Source organism: Triturus cristatus, chromosome 11 (assembly GCF_964204655.1).
Source record: "Triturus cristatus chromosome 11, aTriCri1.1, whole genome shotgun sequence".
Lineage (NCBI taxonomy): Eukaryota > Metazoa > Chordata > Amphibia > Caudata > Salamandridae > Triturus > Triturus cristatus.
The window spans coordinates 140,172,646-140,194,499 of NC_140594.1; the positions used below are offsets into that span (position 1 = coordinate 140,172,646).

General features: G+C 43.9%; 1 protein-coding gene across 11 annotated transcripts in view; it reads left to right on the top strand.

The window, feature by feature from the left end:
* NCOR2 (nuclear receptor corepressor 2) overlaps positions 1–21,854 on the top strand; it is a 1,213,077-nt gene that overhangs the window by 258,575 nt on the left and 932,648 nt on the right. The gene's annotated exons all lie outside the window — the stretch shown is intronic.

The window sequence follows — 21,854 nt, forward strand, 5'->3', positions numbered from 1 at the left end:
AGCGGACATGAAATATACTATACGGCTTATTATGCAGCGTTTCGTACGCATATAATAAACTGCGGTGTCTCTAGAAGTTATTTTAGGGGAGGGCATCACAGTGGGCCACAGATAAAACTGGTGGGGCTACATGCAGAGGGTGACTGTAAAAAGTATATGTGTGTACGCACAAACACTCATTTATAGCCTACACACGTTTAAAATGATTAAACAGGACTTTGCATATGGATGGCTGTCTCTTTAGATAGATACAGATGTAAACATTATAAGCAAACGTAGTCTTTTGTGAAAGGGACAAATATAGGTGTGTGGCAAGGTGCTGTGCTGGTCTTCTGTACAGCAAGGGGGCAGCGTGGTTCCCATCTGACCCCCTCTAGTAACGCCTCCGCATTTAAACAGCCCTTAAACATTTTCAGTTTGGGGAAAATACAGAACTGAAGGGGAATTTATCAAGAGGCTGGACTAGGATCACACAGCGTGGAGAGGGTGGAAGGAAATACAACATTATTAGAACATAGATGTCATGGATGCCGACCTTCAGACACATATGATGCTCATTTCCCCACCACGCTTGGCCACCACCTTTACTCTTGCTTTCACAATAGTATAGAACAGTGATACCGCATGGGGCCCCTTTGACCTTTACAGGCGCCTCCCGGTGTGCATCTTTTACCAGAGAGATGCTAACAGATGTTAAATAAACAGGAAAACATTTATTTAAAGGTTAATTGGTGTTAAAGACAGGAAGTAATTAGTGAGTCTTGCACCACTTAACTTTTGGGGCACCTTCATTTTTGAAGTCCTCTTGCAGACAGTGTAAACATATGATACAGTCTCTTCAAAATTCAAAAGGTGTATTTAATTAACTTGCAGAAACTTTTCACTTCAGTACATCAGATAATATAAGTGAATTGAGAAGCCTTACTTTAAAAGTGATAGTTTTCAAACATGAATTTAGAAACTAATTCTTCCCCTCACACTGACAACAACGCCAATAGTGATCGAAAGAGGTAAGCTAGTTGTTATGTGCACTATTTGGGTGGCCTTGGTTCCTAGTGTACAAGTAAAACATAGTTTATTAAGTCAAACACAGGATGTTTTGTACAGGGCGCATCCTGAAGTCCTGTATTACGAGGTCCTCATATATGTGATCATGAAAGAAAAGGAGGGAAAGTGAAATAAAACTGTTGCCTAGGATCACACAATTTGGTAAAGTGGGGAAGCCGGGATTAATCCCAGGTTTTCTGGTTTAGTATTTTGCAATTCACCAACTAGATGTATATGCTTTGGTTTCCCTACACCGACATTACGGCCAATGCACACCCCATTCCTGGCCCACCCGCACCCCACTGTCATCAATGCGGCCCTCGCTCACATCACAAAGCATATGTTTTGGCCCCAGGGCAAATGTTTGAGTGTGTCCATGGTATACAACGTTTATTCCTGCTGCAGTAATTTTTAATGCAGTGTAGTGTCAGCCACAAGCCCTTTTAGCAGCGTGCTTCTTGCTGTCGCTGTGTTTTGTTGTTAGGGGTGTAAGAGGCCCACTTCATCACAATAAAGACCTAAGTAAGATGGAGCTGAATAAGTTCTCATCCTGCTTTAAAGTGGTGCTTAAATGGTTATCCACAGGCTCCCAGAGCAGCTGGATGCAAGGGATGTTGCATGGCCAGCTTGAGCCAGTGCCATCCAGAAGGTAAAAGGACAGTATCCGCTCATAAGGACGAACCCCATGGATGTGCTGGTGACACCAGACGTACATAAGTGGCACCCAGTCCATGGGTGGCAACATGACCACCCATTGCAGCTTCAATAAATCACATCACCAAGATAGCAGGTACTGGTTACACAGGGCAGAGCGGAGGACGACGAATCACAAATAAGAGCACATCATCGGTAATCTAAGAAATTAAGCCCCGCAATTCTGATATCCGTAGTTGTGACACGGTCGCACACCCAGAGAGAAATGGTTTGATAATGGCAGGGCGGGCTGAAGCAGATCAAAGGAATCGCACAGAACTACAGGAACATGGTCAGCTTGAGGTTCCAGAGCATAACTTGACATTTGTAGCATCTTCTTGAATGGCTTCGGGTTTAAACATGTTCTAGGCTCGAGGAAGACGGGCGTTCCACAGTTTTCTGGTCTGGCATAGGGAATCACTGCAACTGTTCTCCTAGTCTACTGTATGGAGAAGAGTGAGCGGTCATAGGCAGTTCACCAAACTTCCTACACTTTTTAAGCACACACTGGAAGATTCATGACCTCTAGATGTAGATATCGGAGGAGATCCTGATGGTGAAGGTGAGGGTGGAAGAGAGATGATGGCTACACATGTGGGATGGTAGGGAAGGGGCGATCAGAAGCGAGGTGTACTTGTACATGGATAAAGTAAGGAAGAGAGATTCATCTTCAAAAAGGAGTATGCACAAATGCTGAAGGAATCCGGATGTCCCATTCCTGAATTTTGACAAGTAGGGGTTTTGCCTCAGGTGCTCACTGAATATAATCCTATATGGTGACAGTGAAGTACTGCAAAAACAACAGTTGATGGACAGAATGCAGAACACTCATACATTCACCCCAGTACAGCGATCTGGGCCTAAATCCATCTTTTGTTGCTCACCATGCCATTCCAGTTTGAACCCAGCCATATGCAAATCGGTCTTGACCCTGTGCCTCATGGGAACAGTCCAGCCCGAACTGCCAAGCCAGGTCCTCCCTAGACTGAAAACAAGCATCCTAGGACCAGTTTCGGGGTTTCACCCCTCTTCAGCCAGGATAGCTTGATTCCAGTGGCATGGAGAGCACGGGACCCACGTCTGGGCATACCCGTCCCACTCGGGGTGACAAAAGGATTAAACCCAGGTCAGCTGACTGGGGATGAGTGCTTGCAATGTTCAACACTCCGTCCATCATCCCCTTTGGTTTTGCTTTGTTCGCCCTAAGTGGCAGGGTATGCCCAGACGTGGGTCCCTTGCTCACTTTGCCACTGGATTCAAGCTAGCCTGGTTGATGACGGCTGATTAGCCAGAAGCCGGTCCCAGGATGCTTGTTTCCGGTCCATGGAAGACCTGGCTTGGCAGTTCGGGCTGGACTGTTCCCATGAGGCACAGGGTCAGACTGATTTGCATATGGCCATGTCTGAACTGGGGTGGCGGAGTGAGCTAAAGAATGAGGATGGATTAAACCCAGATCAGTTGACTGGGGGTGAGTGCGTGCAATGTTCAACACTCCGGCCATCATACCCTTTGGTTTTGACAGTGAAGTACTGCCCTACCAGGACCTTGCTGAAACTGCATTGAAGAGGCAGAGGAACTTTAGACTAGTAACGCAGAAGCCCAATACATGATAAAGATGGCACCACTGAATATTTCCCGGGGTCTGCAATTTAACTGGAAAGAAAGGGAGGCTACGTTACTTTCGCCAAAGAAGGCAAGATCCTAGTAAACATAGTCTGGAAATCGCAGAAGAGGTCAGTGTACCTTGCGTGACAAATCTCTATGCAGCAAATAACCTGGCAGCCTCAGTTGTTGCGGCATGGGTCACATAATTCATATCACCTAAAGGAATGAAGGCTGGGGCACAGAGTAAGAAGCAGGTCACAGCAATGTGTCCGGCTATTTGTGCATCCTAGACCAGAGTGAAGAGGAGTGTTTTGCTTCTTAATTGGCAAGTTCTTGCCACGGTGGGTGGTGCATGGGGATAGGAGTCCCCAGGGAAACAGAACATTAACAGTACTTACTACAAGTAGGTTCAGTCTTATACCTAGTAACTTACTAAAGCAGGTTCAATCTCATACCTATGAGGCAATCATGGAGTGGTGCGTGATTCCCTGGGTCGTGTTTATAGTGACCTGACGTGGAAGGAGGCCTGGTCGGCCCGGATTTTGTTCATGTTCTTTTTGCTCCAAGTTTTATTTATTACATCTTGGGTAGTAGCTCACCTGATGGCAACAGTACAACTGTTAAACTCCAGATCCTCTAAATCATGCTCAGGACTGGACTTCATGTCAAAAGAGCTACTTTCTGGTAGTTTCTGAGCTACCTGTTGGAGACTCCTGTTGGCCTGTAGAGATTGTTGTTTTTTCTTTAAAAAAAAATCAATAAAATACAGTTTAAAAGAAACTGCGGGGGAAAGTTAAGCGCCTCATAGCCGTGCACTGTAAGAAGCAAGATCTATCCCCTGCACGATGGATTTATAGTTTCTGACAAATTAAAGCCATGGAAAAACTCATGTGAGCGGTGTTGGGAAGTGGGGTATCCCAACGGATCCCGGTTCCGCCAGCTATTTCTAGGCCGGGATCTGGGATACAGCCGACCCAGGGAAATATGCTGAATTTTTCCTGGTGACATTTTCAGACATCTGGATATAATTCAGCAGCGCCCACAGGCAGTGAGGAGGCTTTCTTATTTTTACTTCCAGCCGAACAAAACAAAGGCTTAAGTTAAAGTGCCATCAGCCCTTATTTTGTTCAAGTATCTTCCTGGCTGGATCCACCGGGAGCCTAACACCTAGACGCTACTGCAATGGAGAGAAACAAGGGCAAATAGCTTACCAAGTCACAATTACTTTAGAGAAATTATGGCTTGGAGGCAGGTTTTTGACTTTGCTCAACCCCCATGTAAGAGTGCATGAACTGTAAGAGTATAAGATTTATCTGTCTGCAGGAGTAATTACACAATGATTTAAACGGCACCTACTAATTTATTAATACATTTTTTATAGCTCTACTCCCACAGGTAAATCAATCATTCGAAAGATATTTATTTGGCTGATCCATGCATAAAAGAAAGAACATCACAAACCAACTTTGTTAAAATTCAACATATACAAATCATCAAAATAAAATAATTAAAATTCCAGTTTATATAACAATAAATAATCAAAAGCTACATAAAGCAGATATATCTAAAATAAAGATTACACTCCATCTCATCCACTGAAAGATATTTTAACCCTCCATGGTTCTCCTAGATCTAATGGCAGCTTTCAAGAAAGAACATACACTGAAGCAAATGTTCAGGGTGTTCAACAATTGCAGGTGACACAGCTTCTTTACACCTGTGATAGCCAAGGGTTTTTAGCAGGAGTTTTAAAAAGTGCTTACCTGCGTGGTTAAAATCAAAAAATCAAAAAACATAATGCAACAGGCTGCTCTGAGGTTTCATCACAGGGACAGGGCTCCCCACTGGGGTATACAACCGGACAAAGCACAGTAGGTGCCAGACAGTACTAGATTTAAAGGGAAAGATCTCTCCCAACGCGTCAAAACAAGTGAAATATAGAAAGCCAACTCTGGAGAAGCAAGTGACCTATGATAAGATAGCACTGTACATTGTGTAGTCTCAACTGTGACTCTACTATCTTCAAGAGACTGCAGGTAGAGTTGTTTATCCCGCATTTTGTCGTCTTTTCTTATATTTATTGGAGATGGAAAAAGGTAAGACATCCCTAAGGCCTTTAAAGAACTTGAAATATAGCTCAGCCATGTTATTGAGTGTCCATTTTTCAGGCCGAGACAGTCCAAAATAATGTCTCTGCAGAGTTTAGCGTGAGGTTAGCCCAAACACTAATCCAAAGTCACAAAGGGGCCAAGCCCGCCCTGTCCTCGACGTAATTCTGATTTAACTCTGCATGAACGATATAACTCGAAGTTATTGGGGGAGGTATAAAAACCGCAGACACATACAATCTTCTTCGGACTATAGTAAAGAAACATTTTGATAACCTAAGACCCCTGCCCCATACACTGCCCCGGGATACATCGGCATTGTAGACTTTCGATGAATGTGAAATGTTGCCTTTAAGATTGGGACTAGAAACATTCAAAACTTCTCCGGCCGATCTGCTTAGCTTAGACCGGCACAAAGTCCTCTGGGGATGCCAAGTATCTAGGGAGCTAGAGATGATGCCAAAGTAACTAAACTTGGACACCAACCAGCTGCAGGCCATTGATAGTAGGCCTGTTAAAAAACAAAACTGCCAGACTCACATACCATAATTTGCCACTTGCTATAATTTGTAGTTAAATCAAGAACACTCATTAAAAAAAACAAAGCGATCCACTAGCATACGTAAAGCGTTAGGGGTACGAGGCAGTCAAACCACGCCATCTGCGTATAGCAGTACAGGCACCTGAACACCAGCAATTCTCAGGGTGTCAACAAGACTCCAGGTCAAATGAGGGCTGAGACCTATTATATGTATAATAAAAATTAAAGGGGCCAATATGCACCCGTGGTGCACACCGCACTTTAAACTGATCTCTGACAATATATCTCCTTTGGAGCGGATACGCACCTTGACCGTTAGATCAGCATGCAGACAAGACAGAAAATTGACCAAAGGGACCCCAACACAGAGTTTGCCACAGCTTGGACCTGTTCACAGAATCGAAAGCCGTGGACAGGTGCATAAACCCTAAATACACACTGCAGCGCTTCACCGTGGTATACTTCTTTATAATTAAACTGAAGTTTAAGCACTACTCAGCCGTGCCTAACCCACTACGAAACTTGTATTGAAAAGGGGAAAGGATATCATGCTCTTCAGTCCCCTCAACGAGGCGATTAAGATCACTCTTCCTACTACTTTAACAGTAGTGTCTATAAGTGAGATGGGCCTGTAACACTTAGGGGCCATACGATCCCCTTTTTAAAAAATACGAAGAATGGTCGATAAAGACCAGGAACTCGGGATGTGAATATTAAATGAGCCGTTAAAGAGGTTTGTGATCAGCAGGCCCCATAGCGCTGTGTTTCATTTTAGAAGATCTATCCGGATTCCGTCAGGTCCGGGCACTTTCCCACTAGCACGCTGGCATATAGCCAACCCGCCTCAAGTAAAGATATTACAAGTGGCGAAGAAGTTATCGGCTTCATTTGAAGAAGGGGGTCTAACTCTGCACTCGCTTCTAGGTAATAAATGGAGGGAAAGTGTGAGACCCCCAAACCACCCTGAGACGTTACACTGGAGCAAGGAGCCAGCACGAGCCTTCCTTGGCCTAATATTCTTCACTGTATTCCAAAAAGTACAGCTATTGCCCCCCCCCCCCCCCCAAGGCAGCTGACTCTACCTACTCCCATCCATGTTATGCAGGGTCTCCTTCCTGTTTTTAAGAGCAGATTTGTAGGCCGAACAGGCCGCCGTAACATCTGCTGACACTCTAGGAGTGATGGATAAAATGCGTCTTAAGTTACGGTTAGCCACCAAACACGACATGTCAAACCATCGTGGCACGTGCCCATCAGCCCAATAGGTTTTAAAAGAAGCTGTTTAATGGCTAGACTTAAGCTGTTGTAATAGGACAGCATCATACCTTCATGGAAGTCTGCCAAGCAGTTAACAAATAGTCTTTGGTACAGGCGCAAAGGGGACATTAAGGTGTCGGAGGTATTTTGGAGTCTCCACGACAACCTGAGGCCATCATCTGTGTGGCACACTGGTAATATCTCTGGGGTAGGTTGAGATCCATTAACAGGCAAATGTCCCCCGATCGTGAGTGCATTATTATTGCCCCAATCCGTAAACACTACTTTGCCACTACACAAAAGATGTAAAAGATTTCTGGTTACAAATATATAAATCAATAATGCAAGGTCTGTAAGTGGGGAGATGGTACTCATCCCCAGTAAATGCTTCAACCAGATTCACAAGGTCATGCGTTGCCAGATAACTAGCCAATTCACTACCCCTCTCATCACGGGCCTCTGAGCTTCTTTTTCCGATGCCCCATCCCACTGCAAAGGGCCACCCAGTTTAGCATTAAAATCACCACATAACAAGTATGGGGGTTGCATACATGGGCTGCCCTTGTGTGTGACAGTTGGTGAGAAAATCAAACAACTGAGCTGACAAATTTGGAAAAATTCAGACTCAGTATCAATGGATTTAACATACACACATACACACACACGTTTAAACATACCCGAAGCAAGAGGACTCACACAGCCTTCCCCAGGTAAGAAACAAATCGGCAGGCATGAATAGCAGGCATAACCGTGGATTGTAACCAAATTGGTAGCCCAAGTCTCCTGCAAGGCAACAATAGGGGAGAAGATGTAGCCTTACGGCTACAGCGGTCGACCTCGATACTGGGGAGCCGAGTTCGAGTCTCAGCAACGATGCTCAACACCCTGTGATTCTGGGCAAATCACTTAATCTCCCTGTGCCTAACAAAAACGAATGTGTCCATCTGTTATGAAACTGGTGCTCATGTAAAGCGCTCTGATACCCGATATCCTCAGGTCTAGTTTGCGCTGTATAAAACTCTAAAAGAAAACAACAACAAAAAACAATGTCAAATTGGCAAATGAATGCCTGCCAGTCACGATTGTTAATTTTCCCTTTAAGACCCGCAACGTTCCACCTCAATAAAGAGAACATACAATCTGCAGGGGGGCTTTGGGGGTCTCAGATTTGAAGAGGGGGATGATTCTTGATGCGGTGTCAAGGGCAGCGGAAGAGTCTGTTGAGCTGGTAAGTCAATCAATTGAAGAAAGGGCATCGAATGTTTTACTATAACACTGATCAACCCGGGTCTAGTGCTGTGTCAACAAAGAAGAAGAAGAAGAAAGCATATCTACTGATTCCGACATCTCTTATTAATAGAGAACCCTTCTAGGAACAGAACCCATCAATCACCAAGGAGTCAGTGTGTTTGTCATCATCTGGGTCTGTGTCTCTTGATACAACGCCCCAGGTCCTGGTGGAACGACCCGGTTGCGAGTAAAGAGAAGTGGCATACAAGGGTTGCTGTCAGATCTCCACCAATGATAACAAGAGAAATGTAGTAAGCCCTCGCTCACGTGAAAGGGGTTCTAAAAGTGCAGCACTAAATCATAAAAGTGACGATAAAAATGGCTAGGGGAACTCAAAAGTGCTTTAATTGGTAGAGTGCCTCTGCCAACATTAAAAAGCAAAAATGGCAACTCAGCATAAATACTTTGTCATTATGCTCATTGTCCATAGTATCTGGTCGACATGTTTCTGCCCATTGGGATCTGTGTAGTATCAAGGGCATTCATCAGGACCTAAATTGCTGCTACTATGTAAAAGTGTATAAAAGTATAATGAAAAATACAGACATTCCTACCACCGGTTAACTCTACAGATGTCAAAACCGGATACCCCAGAGCTATGGGTGATACCCTCACCTCAACCTGGTCTCTGCTCAGGGAAAGGGGCCCCGCTCTATCCGTCGGTACCCCGGGGCGGTCTATGAGTAAAGACCGGAGCCGTTGGGATGGAGAAAAAGGTAGTGGGCATTTTACAACTGCCTGCTTAATCTTTAGCTGCCATTTCGGAAACCGACCCTTATAGGTTGTAATGGAAATGCTTCATAGGAAGTGGAATGATACACCAGAAAGCCAATAGTAGGAGGCGAATGCTTACTCCTTGTCAAGCATATCTAGGTGCAAGTTTGATGAAAGTAGTGCTAACAGCTCAAGCAGTCAGCTAAGCTGCCCAGCCGGACCTAAAAGGATTCTACTTCATTCACATTCAGAACGGGCCATAACCGACCCAAGCGTAGCCATTGTAAATCTCAAGTGCCTGTCCTCTATCTCTTCTTTCACACCTTGCTTTCACGCTCCTTTCTATTTTCCTTCTCTTCTTGACTGTTCAGACGGGTAGGGAATGCATAGAATTATATAGGCTAAAAGCGAGTGGACGAATTGATGCAAACCCTGTAACAGGATGTAATAAAACGTGTTGAAATAAAAAAAAAAAACTTGAGTCAATGGAGAAAAAAAAAAAAGCAGCCTGTCTGGAAGTGCCTGCATGCCCAACAGGCGCGTCTGATCCTGCTTGCTGTGTCTGGAGAAGAGCCCAGCAGTGACCTCTTTCACCCCAGCCGCTGCACTGCAGTCTAGAGGACTGTTTAACAGGAAGTCTGTGAAAGATGCGGTTTCTGCAGACCAGTTATGCGGACGCTGCAGTCTTCACCTCAGTCTGTAGGTCAGACTTCATTCCACTTGCCACCCCGCCCCTAACCCTCCCGAGTTCCCAGCACTGCGGCCATCTCCCCTGGAGTTACCGGGTTTTAGAAGAAAGAACTGAAATCAGTAGTTAAGAGGGTGGGGGTGTTCTAGTTCTGAAGCACAGTTATTCCTCATTTCTCCCCCTCATTTTGCCTGGAGCCTCCATCTGCTGAAAGCAAGAGAATTCTCTGGGTGGTTGACACCAGATCTCTGAAGATAATACACATATACAAATATTGATACTTATGCAACAATCTGGTTAAATTGCTGTCACGTATTATGACATTGAAGACGTTTCACATTGTATGTGGTCCCGAGTACCTTATGTATATATATCTGTTTGAGAATAGATGCTTGTGTAGGACACACTTGCTGCTGGAGTTGCCTCAGTGCCACATAACAGTTCCCTATTGTCACAAATTAGTGAAGTGAAGTGGGTGAAGCAGTGAAACCTGGCAGGGCTAGGCAAAGGTGTTGAAATTGGCTGCACCCCACTTGGTCATGAACAGAAATAGGAGTGGGTGAAAAATACATTTTTCGAAGAAGTAGGTTCTGCTGTTGAAAAACCCAGCAAAACCTGCTTTCAGCAGTTAAAAAAAAAAACCTGTGTTTATGGAAAACACAAACCTCGATGCCGTAGTTACAATATGGCACACCCCTACCAAGATCAAGGCAGCGTACAGTGGAGGGGCATGGCGTGGAGTAGTATACATTGGAGTGGCTTAGGTTGGATTAGTATAGCGTGGAATAGTGTAGAGTGGAGTGACGTAAATTGGACTGGCACGCAGTGGTGTAGAATCGTGTGGTGTAGAGTGGAAGAGCGAGGTAGAGTGGAGTTGAGCAGAGTGGCGTAGAGTGGAGTTGGATAGAGTGAAGTTGCGTTGAGTGGAATACTGTAGAGTGGAGTGGCATACACTAAGCATAAAGTTAAGTGGCGTACAGTGGAGTTGGGTAGAGTGGAGTTGGGTAGAGTAGAATAGCTTAGAGTCGAGTGGTGTGCAGCCGGATAGAGTGGGGTGGAGTAGCATGGACTTGAGTGGCATGGAGTGGCACGAGGGTGGTTTCACAGTTAAACTTTCATCCCCACCATCCTGCATTTCAGTCCGATCATGAAGCATTTTGGGATTTACACAATGCTCTTTGCCTTGGGACCATGCTTCACACTCTTACTTTAAATAATTGGCCCATTTGCACCTAATTAAGGTGTGGGAGCTTTGTAGCAAGTACAAAGAAGTGGTGATTTGAGAGCAGCAGCATCTGGAAGGCCACACAGTACACAATGCTAGCTTTGGACAGAATACGGCCACATTCCATTAGTGGCTCCTGCAAAGAATTCTTTAGGAACACCCCAAATTCAAGGTAGGTATTAGCGGAATGCACTAAGTTGGTGATCTATGAAAAGGGGAATCGGATTAGGCCCTTGTTTATAATTTGCTTCAAGGCCTACAAGTAAGAAGTTAAAATATGTAGTTAATACCTTATAATTTGGTTGTTGCACATTTAGTGGGGTGATTTATTGGGTTAATGAGTTTAAGGGTTTGTTACATGAATCAGTTTACACAGTTAACATGAGTAAGGTAGCTCAGTTTACATGGGGTCACGTGCAATGAGGGTAAAGTTATAACGGTGAGAGTGAAGACATGAGCCTGGATTCCTAGAAGCTAGTCCAACCCCATCAAACCCAAAATTGGCAGCAGTGAAGTAACCCTGTGCCATAAACCTAATCAGAAGCACTTGTGATATCTCAAGTGCACCAGCATTACACCATATTTTCTGCTTGAGGCCATTTTTTTGCTCCTCTGCTGAGGAGGCCCAGCCTAGGATTGCCCTTACCTAGACCTGACTGAGGGGCAACATATGGCTGTGATTTTGGTTATCTGAAGGGCCCAAACCAATCAATAAGTTATAGCTTACATAATAGTGTTTAAAATGGACATACTGTGGTCACAACAATTTCAAGCGTGGGTTCGTAAATAATAACGGGGTCCCACCTATGAAAGATGTGAGAAACCCTGGCACAGGACAGCTTGTGCTGTGACTGCCACAAATTCCAGAACATATTCCTTGTTTAAGTCCCTCCTAAGACCCTTCATTTATTTAGGTCTGTGCTATATTAGATACTAAAATGGACAGCCTAGTGGAAGTGGGGGCATTATTCAGAGAAATGCAGAACAAAGTACAAAACGCCAACGCAACCAGTGGAAGGGAAAGAATAATGCTGGCCAAGGCAAAGATTCGTTGTAAAGAGCCCAAAAAAACAAAATGTTCCAGGGCTTCCAACAGAGATGTTTGTTCCCAACAAAGAAAGAGTATGGAATAATATTCATGAAAGGGGCATCCTTGGGTGCAAATGTGAAACCCAGCACGAGAAGCTGGCGAAAGGCATAGCCATTTAATCCACACTACTAAGAAAATTCAGATTACTTCAGTGCCAGTATAAATTTTGCAGCACAGGGAAGACTATTTTCCAACACATATTTTTGGGCTGAATGTCTTGGCTTGCAGTACTAAGGGCTCAGTTTGCTGGAATCAAGCACCTGGTCTTGACCCTCTCCACTATCAAAGTGGCCATGCCAGGGTTTTGTTGTTGTTAGGGTAACTGTTTGGTAATAGTTGGATGGCTGTGTGTGTTCCTTCCAGCTGTCCTAATAACAAACCACCACATTGAAGCAGCATCTTGGCCTACAACAATATGGAATTGCTGAATAGACTCTGCATTAGCAGAGTTCAGATACACCCTCAAAGAGCGTTATGAAACAGTCAGAAGATGAAACTTTCTTGGTTAGTGGTGAACTTAAAATGCATACGAATAAAGTGATGGATGGAATGCTTGAATTAATCTCAGCCACTGGTAATTACTCAGGGCCGCATCGCTATCCATAGTTATTTTGTACAGCATATCAGAATGGGGTAGAGGAGTTGGCCTAACGGCTAGGGTGGTCGACTTCGAATATGGGGAACCCGGTTTGAGTCTCGGCAAGGACGCTGAACATCCTGTGATTCTGGGCAAATCACTTAATCTCCCCCTGCCTAACAAATAAATAAATAAATGTGTCCTCATGTAACGCAACTGGTGCCGTGTAAAGCCCTCTGATACCAGTTTCGGGTCAAGTACGCGCTATATAAAACTCTGTAAAATAAAAAAAAAATCACCTTAGTTTGGACCCAGCTATATGCAAACCAGTGTTGACCCTGCTCCAATCAGAACAGTCTGGCCTGAACTGCCAAACCATGTCCTCACGGACTTGGAACACAAGGATCACTATGCACTGCTAATTACTCCATCACTCACAACATGATCCAAGACATCATTGATAGCAGGACTGCAACATCTCAAATATTTAGAAATTAAGGGGTTCCCTGCATACACATGGCTTCCCAAGCGCAGGGAGAAACATGTACAATTTTGAAAAATTCTTAAGCAAGAAGCTATACATTAAAAAGTGTGGGCATATACATTTCACATAAAAAGATGCAATGAAATTTTAACAGAAATTGACCATGGAAAAAAATATGGTATATTCAAAATAGCAAAAAATATTTTATTAATGATACCATGTTAGAAGAGTTAAAATATCATGGAGACTGCATCAGCAACTATACAGTAATGTCCTTAACACTTGTTCATACATGAATTGATGTCACAAATACATGCGGACAGTTTGTTATAAATAGGAGCGATCAAATCATCTCGCAATAAATATTGATGTGGTTTGTATATAACTCATGATAAAAGTTCATTAGCAACCATGGAATATTCAACAGAATAACTAATTGTTTTATGGAAGGCTTGAAGATGGAATTACATCTCAAATTACATAATTGAAGGCAAGACTGCGCATAGTGGGGGCACAAATTAGTTACCTTAGGGCACAATTTTTTGTTACTTGAGGTAACTATAACTGGTGAATTTCAGTGTTTCAGAAATACAAAATGAGCAGTGAGCAGAATGAACAGCCCCCCCCCCTTTGTCCCACAGAAGGTAATTTCCAAAGAAACGTTGTGCATTCCGTATAAGCACCGGCTACTTAAGGGTGTGACCTGAGGCCCCAATATAAAACAATACATATAGTAGTGCACCAAAAGTACATAAGAATGTGAAAGAGTCCAAATCAAAATGTAGAATGTTCCAAATCTTCTTTATTGCGCTTGTACAAAAACCTATAGATCCACGTGTTAAAGCAAAACAACACAGCACAGCTACCTTCAACAGGGGGGGGGGGGGTCCCAGTGCGAGCAATGATAACAACAGCCAGGATTCAAGGCCAAATAAAGGGATACAGGGTAGGTCGAACAGCTAGGTTTTCAGTGTTTTTCTAAATAGTCGTTCCGACTTGGCATCCCTACTGTGTACAGGCATAGAGTTCCATAAGGAAGCAGTTTTTACTGAGAACGAGCACCCGCCAATTCTGGCTTTTTTGAATCGTGGAATCACCAGCAGTTCCTGTTGATTAGATCTTAGGACCCTGGTCTGAGAGTATTTCTGTAGTCTCTTTCTCAGGTACTTCGGACCATTCTCCCCCATTGCTCTGTATGCTAAGGTCAGCACCTTAAATTCTATTCTTTTCCTTACTGGCAGCCAATGAAGGCTCCGTAGATGGGGGGAGATGTGATGACGAAGCAGCACATTTCTGATTAGTCTTGCTGCCGCATTTTGGATAATCTGCAATTTCCTGATCAGGTATGCAGGGCGACCCAAGTACAACCTATTAGCATAGTCTAATTGAGATGTGACCAATGCATGAACTACAGTTTTCCTACAGTCCACTGGAGGAAATGGAGGAATCTTTGCAGAGCTTTTAGTTTCCAAAAGCACTGGGAGGAAACATGACAAATCAGGGCTCAACCTGTAAGTTTAGAATCAAATTTAGATCCCAGGTTCCTTGCAGACTCCACTGGTGGTGGAGGGGGATCTAGCTCTGCAGGCCACCAACGTTTCGCCTGTGGGGGATGCACCTGATTAAAAACCCCTCAGGCTTTTCGGTGTTCAATTTCAAACCGCTGTCTGTCATCCAAGATGTTAAGAAGACACTGTTTGAAATTAGTGAAGGCTGCCTCAGTATGTTCCCTAAAGGAGAACACCAGCTGAGTGTCATCAGCATAAGAGACAACCTTCACACCCCATTGTTCAGCTAGCGAGGCCAGATGGGCAAGATAACCATAAAAAAGGGTGGGGCTCAAGGCCGACCCTTGAGGGACTCCGCATGTCAGAGGTCTGGCGGTTGAGATGTAAGGGAGAGGGACACTTGTTGTGACCAGTCCTCAAGAAATGATTTGAACCAGGCTAAAACAGTTCCCGTCACTCCCATCAGCTCAAGCCTTTTTAACAAGATCCGGTGAGATACCGTATCAAAGGCTGCATAGAGATTCAGCAGCACTAGCACTGCACAGTTTCCCTGGTCCACGGTGACACGTACAGTCTCTGCCACCACGAGCAAAGCTGTCTCAGTGCTGTAACCAGCCCTGAAACCTGACTGGGAGACATGTAAAAGATTATTAGACTCCAGGACGGCCAACAATTGTTTCTGGACCTCTTTTTCCAGAATTTTGGATGGGGCTGGGAGAAGAGATTGGCCTGAAAGTTTTGAGTTCTGCCGGGTCAGCATCCTCCTTCTTGAGGATAGGCCTTACAAATGCTCTCTTCCAGGGGGTAGGGAAGGAGTCCGATTTCAAAGGAGTTCCAAATTGAGGTGAGTATAGGACTAAATACCGTTTAATTCCAGCAGGGACGCTTCAGGGCTAAAAGGGGTGTGTGTGGAGGCTTATCTGACAGCTCAGTCAGGGGAAAGGAGCAGTAAATTGCCTGGATTTCCTCTTGGAAAAAAATGACTAAATTCTCGCAGAGAGTAGCTGAGGGGGCAATCGAGCTCTTCAATGCCAGAGGTTTAATAAATCCCTGGACTATATTAAAGATCTCTTTAGCAGAATTGTCAGAAGACTTAATTTGCTCTGCCATATAGTCCCTAATTGTATTACGCTTAAGTCTCTGAATATTTTTTACCGCAGTTTTATATGTGCATTTAGCCTCAATATCATAATTTTTTCTTCATGCACGCTCAATCTTCTTACATAAACTTTTTTCTGAACGAAGTTCCATAGAAAACCAGGGGGCGGAAGGTTTATTCCTGACCAACTTCATGGACTTAATAGGGGCAATTTTATCAAGCGCGGTGGTAACCCAGCAATTGAAATAAGAGGCGTCCTGGCTTGGATCACCTGTGTGCTCTGGAGAGGTATTCTGTAATTCCGGTCCAAGGGACTCAGGTACAACCTTTCTCCAGTTTCTTCTGGCTTCATATACTGACCCGCTCCGATTAGGACCAGAGGCCAAGATCATGTTAAATGGAATAAGGCGGTAGTCCGACCAGGCTAACTGTAGAGGGGTTTCAACTTTTAAAGTTTGGTCATTAGTAAAAATTAAGTCAAGAATATGACCTGCCACGTGTGTGGGAGATGCTACCATTTGGGTTAAGTTTAACCCTAAAAAAGTATCAGCCATTTTGGAGGCAAGGGGGCATTTATCATTATCCATATTAACATTAAAATCACCTAGAACTGTGAAATTGGCATGCCTCAGTGAGAGGTCTGCTATGATGTCATACAAATCTAATCTATCAAGTGAGCCGCCGGGGAGTCTGGTGGTCTATAGACTAGCATTCCAGTAATAGAGGAGTCAGGAGAGACTTTTATACAGAACAATAAGGTCTCAATCGACCCTATATTCTCTTTTTTTTGTACGTGATCTCCCGGTCATCTCTCAAGATTACGGCAAGTCCACCTCCCAGTCTATTATTCACCCGGTTAATCGTGACTATCTTGTAGCCCTGTGGAATAGCCAAAGATATATCAGGGTTATTACGATCTCTTAACCATGTCTCGGTCAAGAACATTATATCCCAACGGTTAGACTCCAGGGCAAGCCAGATGTCTTCTGTATGTTTGGGAAGTGACCTGCAGTGGACTAAACAGGCCCTATAGGTAGAATTAAATATAGATGGATATCCCACAGTGCATGCAGTGGAGGACAGTACTATAGGGGAGCCCCTATTGTCTTCTGCTACCTCCTGCCCTTTATCTAACTTGAAGGAGCAGAATTTGCAGCCAAATTCCTGTTCTAAATCTTCTTGACCTACCATACATAAGTCTATACTGGATAGGTCAGGACATCTACGTGGCTTGAGTGCCATCAATTGTTCATACGACCATGCTACTCTGGCACATTGACCGAAACGGGCAGCGTGGCTGGCGCTGGCCACGATCTGGACGCTGACGGGCGCAGATGGGCTTGCCTTTGGCGCATCCGCTGCGCAGTCGCGTCATCCGCCCTTTTCATCTTGGGCGAGCGCGGTAGCGTCTTGAGGAATAGCCCGCTAACCTCAATGCCAAAAGAGTAAAAATGGCGCCCTGGAGCTATAATACAGCTCCGCTAAAGTGTCAGTACAGGTACTCACAAAGTATGAGGCAGGCAAAAAACACAATATAACAATTTTAAAAACTGGTTTCAAAGCTTCAAATGATATAGAAACAGTTAAAAACGTAGCAGTGACCCCCGAGCCTTAACACAGCATATAATCTCAGCTGTGTCTCCGGCGCGGTCGCGTCATCCGCCCTTTTTATCTTGGGTGAGCGCGTTAGCGTCTCGTGAAACTGTAGTTCACCATATGGAAATATGCCATATATGTGTGGGGTCCATTTAAGATTACACACCCTGGATCCTTTTAATATCAGGCCGGGCCGCCCCCGTACTTGACACCTTAGTCAGTGTCTCGGATAGTAGACAAACCACAACTCGCGCCGCGTGATTGCAAAAATTAAAAACCATTTTTGCCCTCACGCAGTGCGAGTTGCAGTTTATCTACTATCCTGGACAATTTCAGTGTTTGAGTTTAAAATGCTACGTTTTCACTGAAATTTCCACCTAACTATAATGTTACTTTAACCTTTTTTTTTTAGTGAATATGTATATGCACATATATATGTACATATAAATAAGAATACTTTCTAATACTTAAGACTACTGGTAAACATATACGGGATAAAATATCTCCTGTCGTACATTACAAGGATATTTGAGACACCGGGGAGATCTGTGACCATATAGAGGAATGAGGCCGAAGGGAGAGTTCTTTTATACGGTCATTGGACTCAGAGTTGACTTGCAACATCCTTTTAACTTATGGCAGCTGGTATTTTATTCTTTATAAAACATGGTCACACCATTACCCATCCAACAAACTTCTTACATTTGTGATGTGCTGCTCCTCCTCCGTAGTTTTATATAGCGCGAACTTGACCCAAAGGTATCCGAGTGCTTTACATGAGCACCAGTTGCATTACATTTGGACACATTCCTAATATGAAAGAGATAGTATAGTGGCAACAAAGAATAAAAGTGTAATTTGTAATATGAAATTACATAATTGTCAGTGAAGTATTGGGATGTTTACATAACCGGGATCAAGTAACCCTTTGGAAGGCGTTGAGCACGGGAGGACTCTGTTGATTTTCACTATTTAACTATAGCTTGAATATTCAACTTGGCTGATTCATATAATAATTGAATGATTCAAACACCAATTACACTTTTCTTTTTTTCTGCATGGGGAGTTACTTTGAGTTTTTCTTCTTACTTGCAGTCTTATGATTTCATCATGATTTTTGATATCTCTGGCCAATGTCATCCATGCACACAACATCAACATCCTCTCATATGCTGACAACATGCAACTCACACTCTCTCTCTTGGACAAGACTCCCAACACACGAAACAAACTCAGTCTGCACAACCAAAGTCACTAACCGGATGAAAGCTAGCCATCTCAAGCTCAACACTGACCAGACAAAAGCATTGATCTTCTAGAAGACCACCTTGTTCATGGGACAGCAACCAGTGGCTGGCTGGCCGATCGTAGACCTACACCCACCCAGCACCCACGCCTGGAACGTTGGACTAATCCTGGATAGCAAACTGGACATTGCTGCACAAGTCTGTGCCACCATTGCATCCTGCTTCAACACCCTGAAGATGCTGAGAAAGCTCTTCAAAACTGTCACTCACGTCCTAGTGACCAGCAAGTTGGACTACATAACACACTCTACGCAGCTCTCACCAAACAACTCACTAGAAGACTACAAAACATTCAGAACTTGGCTTCCACACAGAACTCACATCACGCCACACCTCCGGGAACTCCACTGACTCCAGATACTCACACGGCATTACACAAGTTAGGCCCCACCTACCTGAACAGTCGCATCTCCTTCCATCAACCACCCAGGCCGCTCAACAGGCAGCCGCGGTCCGTGTATTTAACAGCGGTGGGGCTGCGTGCGGGGGGGGATTTCGAGGGATGATGCAGAGGGAAAATTATTTAATGTTCTCTCTGTATCATCCCTCGAAATCCCCACGCACACGGGCCCACTCCAGTTACCTGCATGGACCGCGGCTGTAAACGGGACTCCTACTAGCACACACCCACACATACACAGAACCAGATCAGAAGGACAGGTCTTCTCGTCCATTTCTTCAAAAGCGCTGAACGGCCTCCCACTCCACATCGGAGCCTCATCCTCTCCTCTCGAATTCTGCAGGAAGCTGGAGACCTGGCTTTACAAGTAACCACCTACCATAGGCGGTGCTAGGCACACACACCTGCTCAGTGCCTAGATGCCCTCGATGGCGATAATGCGCTTTATAAATACACATAGCATAACATTTGCACGTGTAAGCATGTGTTAGCATGACAAAGAGGAAATAATAAGGGTCTTAAGAGATTGAGTGTATGCCTGTTTAAGGTAAATTTCTCACTGCTGGTCCAAACATACAAATGATGAAATCGATAGTAAGGCACTGAAATGGTGTTAGTGTAATAAGTGCACTTTCAGTGTTTCCAAACCAAAATTCTCTTTATTAGTAATAACCAAATGAAAAGAATACAGCATTATAAATTGTTCATGTAGGCAGATGTCCATGAACTCAACAGCATTGAAATGGAACATTTCAGACATATTCTTTGCAGGACTTATGTAACATGTTACCTTTTTCCCTTTAAACATTACTTACTGTAAAAAAAAACCTTTAAAAAACAGTTCATCTAGTGTAATTTAAAGCATTCAGGTTCAAGGGGGGTGAATATGAAGAGATATGAATGATGCAAAGAAGAACAAGCATTGGCAAAGCCAACAAGTCTTGCTTTTCTTAAACATGCAATGGCAAAGCTACTACGTTTGGCTTTTTGTCAGGAGGAGTGTTTGGTAATAGAAGGGGGACTGTGTGTGTTGTCCCCTTCTGTTCTAGAAGGCAAACACCATAATGAAGTAACCTCTTGGGCTACAACAGCGTAGACGCTTGGAGTAGGTCCTGGTTGGTGAACAGATTGCATAAGCAGTGTTGTTGCACACTCAACAAAGAGTTATCAAAAGGAGTGAAGAGAGCAAATTTGTGTTGTAACTGGTGAGCGTAAAAGGCTTAAACCGCTAAAGGTTTGTACTTTGTGTACAAACAAGCTGTACATGTATTTGTGTTGTCAAGACAACAGAGTAACAATAGTAAACTTGCAATGCGGATAAGTCAATAGTGTAGGCTTACCATTATGACAAGAGGACCTGCCTTCTACATAAAAGACATAAATCGGCAAATAAGTTGTCATCGTATCAATTATGTAAGTATTGCATCATGGAACATGCAGACTGAATCAATTGCAAGCTACATGTTGTGTTGCCATGAAAATTCATGAACACCTATGACTGAAATGGGATGACCCCAAGCACCCCCTCCCCCGTACTAATCCTGACATGTATTTTTTTTATCGGTTTTTTTAACGTATGGGTAACATGACGCGTGCTTGAAAACTAAAGCTGCCTGTAGCAAGATCCAAGAATGAAAGGCCTCCAAACTACAGTGCATAGGAAGGATCCGTCTACCCCTTTGGTGTGTAACTTGTAATATTACACACAGGTCTATCCCCGAAATCTTCCCATGTCTCAAAAATACCCCCGGCTGTTACTCATAAGCCAACTCTTTCTATTTACAAAGCAAGCCATTACTCATTACATTGCCTGACTTGCACCCCTTTGAGCTTATGCACCCAATGGACAGGAGGCGTGCTGCACAAAACTTTTCTTTTCGTCATTATTTGAGCAAGAAAAAACGTGCTAGTCGAGCGGTTTCGCTAAGTGAGTATTGCAGTTGGTTTCACAGCAACAAAGGCAGTCTTCTGTAAAAATTGTGTGCGCGCCTGTAAGATGATCACAGATTTTTATTTGAACCAGGAAAAAGGCTACTTGTTAATCATACCATGCCTCATACCACACCATGCAGGGAGATCAAAATAAGACCCTTTCCTCACTGATTGCTCGTCTCACACCCGTTGGATAAAGGATCACGTATGGGAGAGAAAAGTGTTTTACTTATTAAATACAATGAGGTAGATGATATCTTACCTTGAAATGTTCATTAAAACGCTAACAAGCGTTGTAGAACCGAACTGTGCACGTGCTTAAGAGGTCATGCCTACCCAAGGTGACCGACACCACCTAACGTGAATGCTTTGATGTCATGGGTGAGAACAAGGAATGCTTTGGTTCTGGCTGGTCATATAAGACAATAAACCACGGCGGAGGGACTCAAATCCTAGTTCAAGGACTGCTACTTGAAGACATTTCTAGGAACTAAAGTTCTTGTTGGACAGAAACTGGATTGATCTCTTGGGGAAAAGGTTTTCCCAGATCCAGTGATTATGGGGATTTATTGTTGGGAGTTTTGTTTGGTTTAGACCAGTTTCACAATTATGGACCTTACCCCGGATGGAGGAATACAGCTTATTCTAAGCCAGCTGTGTCCAACATCGTCCAGATCCACTCAACATAAATGT